This window comes from Gavialis gangeticus, unplaced genomic scaffold, assembly GCF_001723915.1.
Source record: "Gavialis gangeticus isolate Ggan-Ray unplaced genomic scaffold, GavGan_comp1, whole genome shotgun sequence".
NCBI lineage: Eukaryota > Metazoa > Chordata > Crocodylia > Gavialidae > Gavialis > Gavialis gangeticus.
In genome coordinates this window covers 9,392,593-9,404,761 of record NW_017729011.1, presented here as the reverse complement: position 1 = coordinate 9,404,761, position 12,169 = coordinate 9,392,593, and the positions used below count along the sequence as shown (strand labels likewise).

The 12,169-nt window shown below is 43.4% G+C and overlaps 1 long non-coding RNA gene across 1 annotated transcript in view; it reads right to left on the bottom strand.

Moving 5' to 3' along the window:
- Positions 1–9,331: 9,331 nt before the first annotated feature.
- LOC109293118 overlaps positions 9,332–12,169 on the bottom strand; it is a 16,600-nt gene continuing 13,762 nt past the window's right edge. The window contains exons 2-3 of the long non-coding RNA XR_002096249.1: positions 9,593–9,601; positions 9,332–9,344 (exon numbers count right to left, since the gene is read on the bottom strand). This is a non-coding gene — a long non-coding RNA (uncharacterized LOC109293118). The remainder of the gene's footprint in view (positions 9,345–9,592; positions 9,602–12,169) is intronic.

Genomic DNA, 12,169 nt, shown 5'->3' with positions numbered 1-12,169 from the left:
GGGGGAGAATTGGGGGGTTGTTTTTTGTCTAAGCTCCATATCCTATTTCTGTTTGAAGTTCATTCCTTACCATGGCAAACTCAAGGTAGCTGATGTTGATTAACTTAATTTACCAGCTGTGTCCAAAGGGAAGATCCATCTGTTTGGTTAAATTTGTAAAGGTTATAGTTTGAGCACTTTAAATGCTGCATGTTCTCTGTCCTGGAAACCTAGAGGCAAAGTGGTCTACCTAAAGCATCTTTTATCTGTTCACACCTATAACAAATAGGCTGATTTAATCTTGACTATATATTTCACCACAGATAACAGTAAGATGAAAAAAGCATGAGGCAGGCAACATGAGAGAATGAATTCTCATGAAAGAGTTGTGTCTTTAACAGAGAGACTTCTGTAAGCGAGTAGGATGATTTTTTTATTCCTTTTGCAGTGGTTAGTGCTGCTTTAAAGCAAACACCTCTGCAACGAGTTTCATAGAAAAGCAGTTTCTCATTTGAAGTCACAGTCTAGAAAATATTTATAGCCTGAAACAATGCCGAACAGTTCAAGAAGGTCCTTGCTACATAACATTCTGGATAAATGGGGTTTAGCTACTATTTCATAGTTTCATAGCTGTTAGGGGTCGGAAGGGACCTTACAGATCATCGGGTCCAGCCCCCCTGCACGTGGGCAGGAAAGACCTCTGGGATCAAATGACCCCTGTAAGATGGGCATCAAGACATTTTTTGAAGATCGCCAGGGTCAGTGAATGTACCACTTCTTAGGGGAACCTGTTCCAAACCCTCAGCACTCAACTTGTACAGAAGCTTTTCCTTATGGTTATCCTGAAGCAATCTTCAGTCAGCTTGTGCCCATTATTTTTTGTCCTCTCCTGGGGGGCCTTGGTGAACAGATGCTCCCCCAAACCCTGCTGTACACCCCTGATATACTTATTAGCTGCCACCAAGCCCCCTCTGAGTCTTCTCTTCTCCAGGCTCTTACTAACAGGCTAACCTGAGCACCTTCATTTTGAAAGTGGTGGGTTTCAAAACTTGACTAATGCTGTTTTAGGTTTGTGTTCTGCTTCTGAGAGACTTGTGAGGAAAGCAGCAGGGAGAAGAAATTAAATGCTGAAAGAGTGAGGAAATGGGTTTAGAGAGTGGGCTGTGGAGCACAAATATGGAGACCCTGGGGTGAAGGGGCAGAGCAAAAAGGTCTGTTAGTCTGTAGTAAAGGCACTAAGTGCCCTGAAAACAAAAACAGATTGACATCCTCTTCTGAAAACACATGCATTTAAGTGGAGTGAAATGTGTTCGGGAACTCAGACTGATTTTTTTCCCCCAAATCACGTGAACACACTGCATAATTTCCAGATATTTTGATATGATCTCTCAGATTTCCTTGCTTCATTTCCTTCATTTACTATTATCTTTCTCTTTTGTCTTCTCACAGCAGAGGCAGTGGCCTTGGCTACGCAGCCCACGGTGCTGCAGTGGCTGGTCTGGCAGCCAAGGTGATGATTCATAGATTCATAGTTTTGTCATCCCCCCCCTCCAAAAAAAAAGGTCAGCACCTGAGGTTGCTGCCCCTGTTGCCCCTATTCCCGTGTTATGCTACTGTCCTACTTTCATTATCAACATGCTTCTTTCCCCCTGTGGTTTTGCTCCACATTTAGTTGGAATGGGAAGAGAAGAATCGAAAAATCATGGGGAAGAAATCCATGCCCCTTATTTTGACCTTGACTATTTGAGGAGTGAGGGGAAAACCAACCCTGCACAGAGGCAGGATAATTTGGCTACGGGAAATAATATATGAAACAACAAATGAAATCTCATGAAGAAAGATTGTATCTCCCAGTAGGGCTCTTGAACTGGAAGTGTTTACCAAAATGCAGGGCTTCACAACAGGACTAAAGTATATGGGATCAAATAAAGAATTTCTTTTGGGCTGGGATTACAGATGGAAATCTTTATTAAGCCTCCCCCACACCATGACTCTGTGCCACTGGGGGACTCTTCCAGACATCTCTGATTAGCGTCTTGCCTGGCCCAAAGAGCTGTTAGTTCATGCCAGGCTGCCGACTCAGTCCCCCATTCACACTATACTAAGTATATGGACTTGAATAAGGAATTGGGTTTTTGGATGACAACTGGAAATCCTTCTTGAGCCAGCCCACATGATCGGGGGTGCCCAGGAGAGCCCCCAGTGCTAGTGGCATGGCATGGGATGGCCCTAGCTCTGGGATATAATGGCCAGATTAACAGTGCATGGGGAGGGCAGAGATGCACCCAGCTCTGGGGTGTAATTGCCAGAGATGACCTGAGCAGGGTGTGGGGCCCAGGACTTTAGAAAGGAATAGAAACAATCCAGAGAGTGCAGTTTAATGTGGATTGAGGCACAGAGGTGAAATGGTTTGCCCAAAGTCTCTCACATCTATAGAAGAGCTCTGGTTTCTTGTGTCTCTGTCCTGTGCTCTCTAGGGTAGGCCAGTGGTCAGCAACCTTTTAAGGCTGCGGGCCAGATTGATACAGTTCAGGTCAGAGGAGGGCAGTCGCTAGTAGAACAAGGAGAGCTGAAAGCCACTGAAACTCCATGTCTGCAGGGCAAACCAAATGGCTCTGCCAGCTTGATCTGGCCCCTGGCCATTCAGTGCCAACCCCTAGCATACACTAGGCTGTTCCCTCCCTGACACCTGAGTTGGTTCTTAGAGGATTTTTTTATAGTTTAGAGAAAAATGAAGCTCAACTTGTTTACCCTTTCTAAAGCTACTCATATGCCTTCAGACTCTTTTTTGTGCATTTTACATTTGTTTTACTGTGCTGAAATGCTAACATAATAAAAACATTGTTGGCAAGTGATTCACTTGTGCAATTTGCCTCTTTTTTTGCTTTTAACAACATGCATTATTTTGAGGAGTAAACATTTTGTTACAAGATGATTAATATCCCTCGGTTTGTGAGGAACCTTCTTGACTCTTTATTATCTGTTTAGTTAATTGTAATGTAGACTATCTGTCTTCTTGTTTCCTGAATAACCTCCAAGAATGATAGTGCTTATTGTCACTTCTACCAGTATACAGTATGAACAGAATTTCCAAAATGAATGATGTTGTCTTAAAACTGGCCAAAATGTTAGCAAGTACTGATTGAATATGAAATGTTTTGCCAGAATAGTTTTCATATAAATATGTGTAGGTTCTTATTAGTATTCTTAGTTTCTACTGTTGACTCTTACGTTAAACCATCACAGATTACCAATTTGGAGCCAATCCAGGGAGACAATCTGTGTCTCTACAGCCTCTTCCACTAGCTACCCCTACTCGTCCCAGCTCTGGTGCAGTCTCAGGATATGGGAGGGAAAAGGCAGGGGAGGGAGGTCTGTTCTGGGGTTTTACCAGTCTGTGCTGAAGTTGGTGGGGGTGGGGGGGACCTCCAATCCACCTGTTCAACCCTCCAGCACTGCTGGGCAAGCCCCAGAATGGACCTCCCTCCCTTGCTTTCTCCCCATCCTATCCTGGGACAACACCAGGGGCCAGGCCAGGCTGTGCTGCGGCAGCTTAGCCACCAGAGCAGACACAAGTTAATGAAGGTGCTCCACTTTGGAGTGCCTTCATCTGAACCCTCATAAATGAGTGTTAATTTGTCATGCGATTAAAGTGCTTTGCAGCCGTGCTGTTCTGTTAGGACATGGCTTTAGCGTGCTTTCAAGGGGCCGATCGTGGGAAAATGTAATTTCTGTCTGTGCCTCCAGACATCAGATGAGACGAATGAGTGAATAAGAAAATCTCTAGGGCTGCCTTACACCTTAAACTTTCAACAGAGGGCAGACAACTCCATGGGGTTAAAGTAAGAATGGGAAAAATTTCCTTTCTAGCAAAGCTCAAAGACTTACACGAGCGTCTCAACTGGCAAGTTCCAAATAGAAGAGACCCTGTAGAGCTGCATAGCCATAAGCCATCCTCTGTAGAAGGCTGCCCTTCCTCCCACCATGTCTGTACTGACTGCCATTTTTGAAGCATTGTCCGTGGCTCATTCCAATGAGACTTCCTCAGAAGAAAACTTTTTAGCTGCCACTTAGGCGGTTCTGCTGAGAGCAAGCAATCCTCTCTCATTCACAGCCCCAATCCTGTCTTGTTTGCATCCTAGCCCTACCCAATCCCGCATTGCCATGAGTACTTCCCTGCTCCCCTGGCACACTCCTTGAAATAGTGAATAATACTGAGGAGGCAATACTACCCACAGACTGCAAGAACTGAAGGAGTTTTAGCTATAGACCTGTGAGCAACCTTTCTTTCAGACAGCCATACTATGATGTCTGTCTTTCAGCCTCCTGATTCACAACGGAGCTTCTGGGCACATTGGTACAGCAGGCAAATCTTGTTCAACCATGGGCCTATTTTTCAAAGAGATCTTTTAATAATAATAAAAAAAAGATTAAAGGGAAACCAAATCCACCACAAGGTACTACATTATCTTGTAGCTTGATCTTCTAAGCAGTGGGTTTTTTTAGATAAGTCATTGCTGTGCATTACAAGCCCTTAGCAAGGCGTAGCAGCTCCTGTCTTGAGGTATCAGAAGTTTCTGCAATCTTTTGGGTCACATGAGTCCCCTCTGATAGTCTGTGGCTAAGAGCGCTTTCTGAACTATTTTGAGGCTTGGGAACGAAGCTTCCCTGACTTGTTCTTGTTGCTGTTTATCTGGTAAATCCTGAGGGGTGACTATAGCTCTCTTGTATTTTTAGCCTTTTACACACTAGATATTCATTCCTCTTCCTGAAGCACAAGCAAATGCTGCTCAAACTTGTTTTCTGGTACAAATTAGGCCATGCCTGAATCTGATGCCTCTCTTGGGATAGGTCACAGATTTAGAGATACTGAAGTCCCAAGACCTTTCCCTTCTTGGAAATGGGGAGGGGAAGTGTCACTGGCATTTTGTCCCAGACTTGTGGTTGTTCTGATCGGTTTTGCTATTCAGTACAATATTTTTTAAGATAAGGCTCTTGTTTCAATTTTGGCTTGTGCCTTAACCTAGAAAAAAATAATGGTGAAGGCAAAAATGTGGTCGTTAACACTGAATGGCCAAGGCAACACATTATACAATATTATTGACACATTGCCTTTGTTTTGTTTTATCTAGATCTGTGTATCTGTTTTGCACAAATTTTAAGGCCTACAGTGGTATTGTATCAGTCTTAAGGTACAGTACTGTGCATTTAAATAGAGCAGAAGGAAACCACCTGATGTCTGCACCTCAGGAATGGGATTATCTTCTTCCAAGACCTGTTGTAATACAGGTTTCTTCTGCAGTCAGACATAAGCACATATCATCAGTGTTTCAGTTTTTACTGATGCAGAGCATGTTTAGGATGCCACAAACTAATTCACTGGCTAGGGCAGCCGCCTTGGATAAATGTAGACACGGGGTCAAGTCTCTGCTGAGTCCAATTTGGTGCCATAAAGTCTCACCTGAAGTGGATTAAATAGAGTGGTACTATTCCATCTGGAGAGACTGAGATAAGTCCAATTCAGGGCTAGGGACAGACATTCAAAAGCCTGAGCCTGAATTGATTCAATCAGTTTTGTAACTGGACAGACATCCTAGAAATGTAGGCACATGCCTGCAGTGGCTTAAGCTAGAAGCTGGGGGGCACTAGAGCAACCCTCCCTTCCTTCCACAGAGCTGAGCTGAGGCGGGGCATGGCCAGGTCCTGGCAGGATGCTGTGATTAGCCCAGCAGGAAACTAACAGCACTGTTTATCACCCCATACTCAGTGTTTATCACCCCATTAAGAAAACAATAGAGGGACATTACTAGCTACTTGTTGATTCTACCTGTTGACCCAGCACGGGCCATAGCCAGCATTTGGTCTGCTAGCTAGTAGCTAATACACAGACACCTCCTCAGCAAGGCAGAAGGGAGGGGGGAATTCCTGCTTAGTGGGAAATGGGGGGGTGTGGAGCAGCCCACAGTGTCTGGAGCTGCAGCCAGGGAGCAGAGGGGAGGGGCCAGCCCTGCTGTGGAGCAGAGAGTCTTGCCCAGCCCAGAGAGCAAGCCAGGATGCTGGGGTCTTAAACCAACAAGGGTTCTGGAACAGACATTGCATAAACCAGCCTGACCCAAATCAGTTAAATCTGATACTACATTCAACCAGGTTTATCTCAAATCGGTTTCAGCCATTTTCAAACTGGTTTATGTGCACTGAACGTCTGTTCTGTTACAAATTTAAACCAGTTTCTGATCACTTAAACTGGTTTATATGTAGTGTCTGTCCCTACCCCGGTGACCACTCACTTGGGTCTGGGTTATATCCATACTTTTTTCTCAGATGAAGCAGGGAGCTTTGAGTATGTCTGTCTGTCTCATATCCCACATATGTGCCCTTGGCACCAGTCTGTTGGATATTCAGGGATGTTTTTTCCCTTTCTATTTTTATATAACACAACTTGAAAGTACTTGGGTCTATCTTAATACAACACAAAACCAAATGCTACACAATTAATTTTTGTGAAATAGAATTCTTGTTTTCTGGCCAGCCTCTGTAATGAAATTAAATATTCTAGCCGTACTTGGTTACTCGGTGCATACTCCAGGACCCACTTGTGACCACTGAGAAGGCTGAATGGCCTGTTTCCTATTCATTTGAGAGAAAACATCGAAACTATTATATTAACCATTAAGCGCTTTTTAATAGGTTGCCATGTGGTGACGGTCAGACTACTTTAGCAAAACAATCTTGGACCTGATTCTTTTATAACTCTTCTTTCATACAGACCCATTTCCTGACCAGAGTGGCTTTAGCATAAATGAGAATTAGGTCCTTAGAATAGGAAGGATGTTCTTTCTAATGCAGGCTTAGCTATTCACTCACTCTTGTCTTGGTGCTTTAATGGGCATCTTCATCCAAAAACTATCTATGTTTTTAAAGGCGGCTCATATAATCTCTTGAATGATGCTTCAGACGTTTGGGACTACCTACCCGCATTTTGAAAAGTGACATCTCCACATAGCCAGAATCACAGAAATAGTTCTCTTTGCTTTGTTAATCAGTGTGCCCTCATGGTCTGTGCCTGGAAGTCACTTTATTCCTAGATAATGAAACTTAGAAATAAATCTGGATATAATTCCCGCAGAGAGCACTTCTTCAGAAATCAGAAGAACCTGTATTTTATACCTCTGTGTATGTGTGAAGGGGTGGGGGGCAATCCCCCCTATAAACTGAATATGGAGTCAGTCAAATAAAGTGGCTAGTTAAATGTTCTTGATCGCATCATTTTAAGGTGACAGTGCTTCACATACCCTGGCCCAATCCAATAATTCTTTTGGGGATTTGAAGGATTGAGAGGATGCCTTGTAGAAGGGAACATTTTAATAACTTTGATTCCTTCCATTTTGGGCGTACTTTTCAAAGCATCTCCTGGATGTTGCTTCTGGCCTGAATCAAGAATGGGTAAAGAACTCCGTCATCATGAAAAATAATTTTGTAGAAAAGGTATCTGAGCTTTTTGAAGCAAAATGATGATGATGATTATGATGATAACGATGATGATGATGCGCTTTGAAGTCCAGAGCTCATGCTAGTTCTTATCAAACCAGTTCACTCCTCTTTGTTCATAATGAAGGAATAAAGCACAGAGTCCTTTTCTGATCTTCTCTGTTGCAGGACCATAATAACAGATTTTTCCTTTCTGGTCTCTATTGGAGCAACAGAGCTGACAGGAATTGAAACCAGACAGATACTGGACATTTGGCAAAGCTGTTTCACAAATTGCCATGATTAAATCTTTGCTTAATCATTGCAAAAGTGACTGTGATTGCTAGACCTTTTAAGTAAAAGTTTGAAGGAAATCATTTTTTCTTCTTTCCAAGAACAAATACCTGGCTTAGGAAGCTCACCCACTGTGCTTCTGTCTTTAATTATGGGTGACAAAGATCATTTTTGTCTTAACTCCTTTCTCAAATACATTTTCTTTTTCTCTAACGGACATTGTCCTCATTCTCTCTACTAATTTGCTCTAATTATGACGGAGTGTCTGAGCAATATCAGGGGGAAAGTGGGGAAGCACCATCCAATCCTTTTTCCCAACCAGAAGCGTTACCCATAAGTGTCAGTGAGTTTCCAGCAGACTTCTTGAACAACATGTGCTGCAGTTTTCCAGCACAAATTTTTATGCCAGGGTTTACTGAGCTTACTGATTTTCTTTCTTCTTCTTCTTCTTACTGTCAGCATTTCATATTTCCTGTCATCAAGGTTTACAGGGAACTGAGACGGTTTCCACTGCCCCTCAAAAAAACAGCTTCGAGCCTTATTGCACAATATACGGTTTCATTTGTCATTTAAACAATAAATTTCATGGTACGATGCATATGACCCCCGCAAGCAGCTGTTTACACTTAGCCACCGCACATACTTTCCACAGTAAATAGTAAACAGCTCCCTCCTGGGTCTTTGAATGGTTTTCTAGTTTTGTGCTTTTTTGGAGTCTTTCAAATATGCACCCATCTGACTGATGGTCCAGTCTCAGGGGAACCCCACAGCACATTGCAATAGCAGGCTCTAAATATCAGTGCTTGAAACATGCCATTGTTTTGTCAGTAAACAAATTCCCTAGAGCTGATGCAAGGGGAAGTGTTGTCTAGCTCGAGTCGAGTTGTTATTCCACCTCCTTGCACTGAGCAGTAAAGTGAACGCAAGGAATTCTCTCCTTCCCTCCTGCCCTTATTCTCAAACAAGCTCCATTTGATTTTTTCTGGAAGACAGTTGGACTAATGCTGCTGATTTTATTAGGGACAAATATCATTAGAAGCACCTCTTCCTTTTAGCATTGCTGTAAACTCATCCCAAACACAAACTTTGCAGAGGATTTATTCTATATTGATATTTTTAAAGTTTTGGGGGGGGTTGTGCCTACCCTTTTTTTCTTCCTCAGGGCCCTCCCCCTGACACACAAGTACACACAAGTGACTTCCAGTTTTTTTTCCTTCCATTTTTTTTCATCTTTTCCCTTGACTTAATAGTTAACAGGAGGTTGCACAATCAATAAATATACTTTTCCAGTTAAAAGAGAATGATTGCAATAATAAATAACAAATTTTCTACAGAAGGCTTAGCTTCCATCACCCTCTGCACACAGCAGTATTTTACTGTCGTGTTCCTTGTTCCTGAGAAGGCCTCCCAGCTGAAATGTGGTCACTAGCAATTTATTATCTAACAAAAGTGTACCAGTTATGATGAGAAGCATAAAATCTGATACTCTACAGCAGTTCTTTGTTTCTCTCCATTAAATGCTGTGAATTGAAGAGTATCAGGAATTGGAGGTAGGGGTTGGGGAGGGGAGGGTGTTCAAGTTTTATATTGGCCAAAAACATACCCTTTCAGGGCTGAGACCACTTTTAATACTCCTGAAAAGTAGGGTGGATTAATTTTGTTCTTCACTGGGTTTTATATTATAGCACTCAAAATGCATAATGGGAATCCCTTGCACATTATAGCTTTCCATTAAATTCTCATTGGTTGGTGCTGTGTCCACTGGTGTTCACCTGCCCTCTCATAATTATCAGCTCCAAGGTATGAACACTACAATCCCAAAAGAAGTGAATGTGCTATGGGAAGTTGTAACATTACATCTCTGTGTGTTTTCCATTTCCAGAGGTAGCATATAGGAGACTTATGTATGGAAGTCCAGCCATTAAACTTCATTGACTTCACAAACTCCCTACCCCAGGTTGTGCTGTCTGAATCTGCAGGGGCTTAATGGATTTTACTGAAAGAAACTTAGGTGCCTAAGTGTGTGCCATTGGTTATGCCCAGAACTGCTTATGGTTTGACTGCATTGAAACTTTGGCATCTTTCTTACATCCCAGCCATCACAGGATTTGCATTAAACCAGTGATATTCTGACAGTTTCTCCTAAGTCCAAAGTGGTTCTTTATCTTGTCACCTGGGGTTCTTCACGGAAAATATGGCCCCTGAATCTGCTAGGGACTGAGGGTCACTGAGATATATCTCACCTGAAGGGTCTGATTCAGTAGCCATGCTCTGAACATATATAGCCCCACCAAAAACAGATAGCCTTGGCTCTCGGCCTACGTGTCTGCAGTGGCAAAAATAGTAGTGGCACAAGTTTGTGCCATAGTGCACGACCCTGTACATGCATTTTCTTGGACAAATTGTCCTGCTTTGGGCAAATTGCCCTTTCCAAGATTGTCCTGGCTCCTGGTGTGCTGGAACAGCTGGGACAACTAAAGGAGTAGAGATGCTCTGGCTGGCAAGCAGTGCACCTTCCTGGAGGACTGAGCTTCTGTATTTGCCAGAGCATGCTCCTGCCGTATGTGCTACGCCATGTTTTTTCCCCAACACTTTTTTTTTTAACAAGGATTTCCCCATAGCAAATTTTGGCTCCACACTGCAAATTTGCAGCACAGGGCATATTTTAACATTCCCTGAATGTGGTTTGTGGTGCTACAAACCACTTGCCCCTACTTGTCTGGATGCAGCTGAGGAGGTGTTCTTTTATATTGAATGACTTAGGTTAAGTACAGACAGTTAGAAAAATCCAAGGCTGAATCAATTTAATGTTCACAGATTAGTCTAAATTGAGTAGGTTGAACCAATAAACAAGTGAACAGATGTTCACTTTTGATTCCAGAAATGCAGCCACATGCCTGCAGTGGCCCAGGCCAGAAGCTGGGAAGTGCTAGAGCACATCTCCCTGCTCAGCTGGAGCAGAGCTTGAATGTGGAGGGGATCTGGGACAGAAATTCAGTAAACCAATTTAACCTAAATCAGTTAAGTCAAATACTACATTTATCCAGGTTTCTCTTAAACTAGTTTCAGCCATTTTGAAAGCAGTTTACATGCACTGAACTTCTGTTGTGTTACAGATTTGAATCGGTTTCTGAACACTTACACTAGTTTATGTGTAATTTCTGTCCCTAGCCCTAGGGTTAGAGCAGTCTATTGGGAAATGAAAGACTCCAGATTAAGTCTTTACTATGATTTGAACCTAGGTCTCCTAACTCCCAAGATAGTGGCTTAATTACCAGAACACTAACCTGGGGTGGTGTTTCTCAGTCTCTTCTGTTGGAGTCGTGATACTTTTATCTGCAACTCTTAAATATTCACTCTGCCAAAGAGAGAAGGGAATGTGACTCCCCCTTCAGCTAGTGGCTAGGCCATTCACCTGGAATACTTGGATTCCCATCTCTACTTCAATAAACATATAATTACTTCTGCAAAGCAATTAAACTTCAACCAGAAAAAGACAATCCAGGGATATGTAACAGTTCAAGAATTAGGGCACTGTCCTAAGAGGTTGGAGTTTAGATCTTTGGTCCAGATCAGATGGATTAGAACGTATGTCTGGTACAGCCCAAGTGATTTCTTTTGCTACTGACTATTGGCTTAAGGGTAGGGGTGGGGTGGGGAAGGGCAAAGATGCAGAGAAGGTGTCCCAATCTGGGGACAAAAGGGGGTGGGGGGGCTTGCTCTATACGTTAGGGAACATTATACATCTTCTGTAATAAAGATGGGGACAGAAGAAGGGTAAATTGAAGTCCGGTGGGTCAGATTACAAGGGGGCAGGGGTGAAAGGGACTTGGTAGTAGGGGTCTACTATAGACCCCCACACCAGGAGGAAGAGTTAGACCTGAAATTCTCGAAACAGCTCTCAAAGGCAGTACGCTCAAAAGACCTAGTTGTCACGGGTGACCTAAATTTCCCAGACATCTGCTGGGAGGAGCAGTCGGGCAGGTCTGCCCATTCACGTAGGTTCTTAACCTGCATGCAGGACCTGCATCTAACACAGGACATATGCAGTCCCACTAGGGGAGATGCCTTACTTGACTTGGTGCTGGCCTCAAGGGGAGGACTTGGTGGGGGATCTACAGCTACAAGGTAACCTAGGGGATAGTGGCCACCAGTTGATAGGATTCACTATCCAGCATAAGGTGGGAAAAACAACTAGCTCAGGAGATTGGTTAGGGTCGGACTGAGGGGTAATCACATCTGTGAGATGGGGGTCCAAGGGTGGGAGTTCCTCAAGGGACCAATCCTACAGGCACAGAGCGACACCATCCCAGTACATCCAAAGGGAGGCAAAGAGCCTTCAGGGGGAAAAAGCAGCCTACAGGCTGTGGAAGCAGGGGACAGCCATCAAGGAGGAGTATACCTGCTTGACTCATGCTTGCAGGGAAGC